Source organism: Hibiscus syriacus, unplaced genomic scaffold, assembly GCF_006381635.1.
Source record: "Hibiscus syriacus cultivar Baekdansim isolate YM2019G1 unplaced genomic scaffold, ASM638163v2 tig00109992_pilon, whole genome shotgun sequence".
Lineage (NCBI taxonomy): Eukaryota > Viridiplantae > Streptophyta > Magnoliopsida > Malvales > Malvaceae > Hibiscus > Hibiscus syriacus.
In genome coordinates this window covers 302,514-306,062 of record NW_024062552.1, presented here as the reverse complement: position 1 = coordinate 306,062, position 3,549 = coordinate 302,514, and the positions used below count along the sequence as shown (strand labels likewise).

Below are 3,549 nucleotides of genomic sequence, written 5' to 3'. Positions count from 1 at the left end.
AAATAAATTTATGTTTAAATAAATGATCTCAAATCTTATAGCTAAAGTTTTACAAGGCTAAAAGCCTAACTATACTACCAAAAATATCATCATCGAGCCTTTATATCAAAATGTTGCCAACATGTTTAATTATAGGTAACTTTCTAGCTTTAAAAATCAAAATACCACTAACATAATTCCACATGAGTAACTATTTAGATAAGAATTTATAAGGTTCAAAAATTGATTTAAGTCACACCAACAACAATAATTTACAAGGCATCAATGAGTAATAGACAGCAGCAACCAACAAGCATCAATGTACCAATTCATCAAGCATTATTGCATCAATTCAACAAGCATCCTGCATTAAGAAAACATATAATCAATGGTAAAGTCAAAGGGAATTCGATGGCCAACAGTGCCAAACATTTCCGACTTTGAAAAAAATCAACTTAGAACAAATTAAAGCAACCAAGCATGCAGGTGAAAAACCAACAGAGCCAAGAGTGTACCTCATCAATGACTAGAACATAAACCTCCTCTTCAATGATATTTGCCAATAAACCATGGTTCCAGACTCGGCCAAAACCACCCTGACATGAAAAATAAGATTATAAACTCCTAAATCTTTTTATCAATTAACAATAGACTCTAGATTAGATAGGCCTGGCTCTATATCAAAACAAACAAATTTTTGTATTTTTCACTGCATTTGAAAAAACATCAATTTCCAAAAGCAAACATACCAAATTATGAATAGACCGGTTCAAAATTCATAAACTAAAAGAGACTTGATAGTATAACCTGCAAATCTGGTACAACTCACATGGTAAAATAAATTTGATGCTTCGAAATCCAAAATCCCGATGTTCTTGTGCACACTGATAGAACCAATAAGCTTATCTCTGTCGAAGACCGTCGACAACACTATTTCAGTTCAAACAACTCACATGGCCCTCACCACTGTAGTGAAAGAGGAACAACATTTTCGTGATCAGAATATGAAGTTAAACTACTTTGCAAAATTACATTAACCATCATGCATGGATATAGAGGCACATAATGATATAATACAAACAAAATATACTAAGACAAACACATTAACAATTCAGAAATTCCTATATATCAAGGAAACAGAAGGCAACTTTTGCCTGTTCAGGAGAAGTGGACGAGGAGGTGTGTATTTTTATAATAAACTTTTCATCCATCTCAATAAGGTTACTTACCCTACACATGGACAATAAAATAAGTCAGATTCAGGCAATTTACTTTGAGACAGAAGCTTTTAATATCATGCAGAAACAGGGAGCACACAGCTGGAAAAAAGAAAAAACAGAGCAGGATTAAAGTGTTACTCACTGATCGAATGCTAACAAAATTTGCCTGTGCTTTAAGAGTTTCAATGTCCCGTTCCAACTGCTGCTTCCAGTCCAAAAGTAAAGCACAAATATTCTAACAAGAATGACTTATTCTAACAAGATATGACTTATGAGGGTAACTGATGCAGGAACCCACAAATATGCACCTGAGGCAACTGGATTGTCACTTTGTTAGGGAAAATGCGAGTTACTTGTTTCATGGTTTTACCTGTTTCTTTACCCCTTTCATGAAGTCTACCAAAATTATCCTGCACAGGTAACGATACATCAGGTGTGTTATTGGAAGGAGAACGCTAGGAAAAATAGGAGAATACCATATTCCAAGGGACAAAGGATGTCGTTTCAACATGTATAAATACAAGTGTAAACCTTTGACACATTATCATATGATCACACATGATCCTTCTAAAGGTTAACACAAGCAGAGAGTTAAAAACCACTAGGACAAGTCAGGTATATAGTTAAATTTAGACCGTCATTGAACAGTTGGAACACTTTGTCAATATATTCAATCTTTCAGGTAAAAGAAATTAGGCAAAATAAAAGGGTCAGGTGCTTGACATACTGGAAAAGCAAGATCAATCAGAGCAGTCTGGTTGGAACAAACTTTGTGAACAGAAGACTGCCAGGGTGGGACTGCAGAAACACAATTGGCAACAACAATCCGTTAAAAAGTAATTTGTAAAGCACAAAAGAAAAAAGCAGAGCTAAACAAAATATAGTAACTTGCTTACTTTTTCCTTGTGGTTATCCATCTGTGTATGAGAACCAATTACTTTACTACAATGTTTGTTGGCAAATTATCAAGCTTACTCTTCAAGGCAGTATATATATCAGTATTTCCAGCTATAGACTTCTCTGTCTTTCACAAACAATATAAGGGACTGCTTTTGATTTCATTCAATGCGACCTAAAAAATGAGACAGTTTTAGAAAAAATAATTGTGACCATGATAAAACAATAGCTCTCACGTATTAACCAGTGATACAAACCTCAAAATTTTCATTAATGACCAGCTTGTCAACATCATCACCTCCAGAACTACCCAAACGTTAATAAGATTAGACAAAAGGTCCACAAAAAATCAGAAAAGGTGTTTAAAATGAAAGATGGGTTGAATAAGCCACCAGCACAGAAGAAACCATGATCTTCTTCACAAAGACCACCAAGGTCATTGCCCTCAGGAATAGACCTGTCAAATCTGACCCCGATTTTTGAGGAACCATTTTCTTCACAAAAACTACTTTGGAACAAAAAAAAAATCGCTACCAGATCCAAATATCTATTACTAAGAATCAAACAAATCAAACTCAAGGGAAGAAACTTTACCGCCAAAAGAGTCAAAGAGAGAAGATTTACATGAAGAATCTAACCTTATCCAGAAAGCTAAAAAGATAAACGGATCTCCACCGCTCCTTTAGAAATAGCCAAAACAGGGAACAATAAAGAGATTATTAGTAACGAAAGAGAACAAACGTTGTTTGGAAGCAGAGAAAATCGGAGAGAGAGAGAGTGAGAATAGGGCGAGAGGGGGTTAAAATAACCTAGCGAACTCAGCGAGTGGCAAACGAACAGAGAAGGGTAATAATTGTCTTTAAATCCTCCAGAACCGAGTTCAACTGAGCCTGCAACTCAGATCTCTTACTGACCCGTGTTCGGCAACTTTTGGATGCTGAGCGGGAAAGAATAGAGACCGAAAATAAAGGAGGGAGGGTTTGGCGGGAGGAGGCGGGAAAAAATGGTATTTATAATTAATATTAAAATAAGTATATATTATAATTAATATTAATATTAACTTATATTAATATAATATAGTTTATAATTTATAATTAATATTAATATAAAATATAGTCTATAAAATTAATATTAATATAAACTATATGTTATAAATTATATTGTATAGTTTATAAACTATATACTATATTAATATAAATTATAGTTAAGATAATTAACATTAATATAAACTATAGTTTATAAATTATATACAATAGGTTATAAAGTAATATATAGTTTATATATACTATATAGTTTATATATACTAATGAACTATATAATATATAGTTTGTATATACCATATACTATATAGGTTATATATACTAATAAACTATATAATATATAGTTTATATATACTAATGAACTATATAGTATATAGTTTATATATACTAATGAACTATATATAATGTATAGT

General features: G+C 32.5%; 2 long non-coding RNA genes across 2 annotated transcripts; both read right to left on the bottom strand.

The window, feature by feature from the left end:
* Positions 1 to 560: 560 nt before the first annotated feature.
* On the bottom strand, positions 561 to 2,867 carry LOC120212061. The gene is made up of 3 exons (XR_005524654.1): positions 2,735 to 2,867; positions 809 to 945; positions 561 to 575 (listed from the first exon to the last, which is right to left on the bottom strand). It is a non-coding gene; the product is annotated as an uncharacterized LOC120212061 (long non-coding RNA).
* Positions 1,235 to 2,592, bottom strand: LOC120212062. The gene is made up of 3 exons (XR_005524655.1): positions 2,354 to 2,592; positions 2,096 to 2,271; positions 1,235 to 1,997 (listed from the first exon to the last, which is right to left on the bottom strand). It is a non-coding gene; the product is annotated as an uncharacterized LOC120212062 (long non-coding RNA).
* Positions 2,868 to 3,549: the final 682 nt, after the last annotated feature.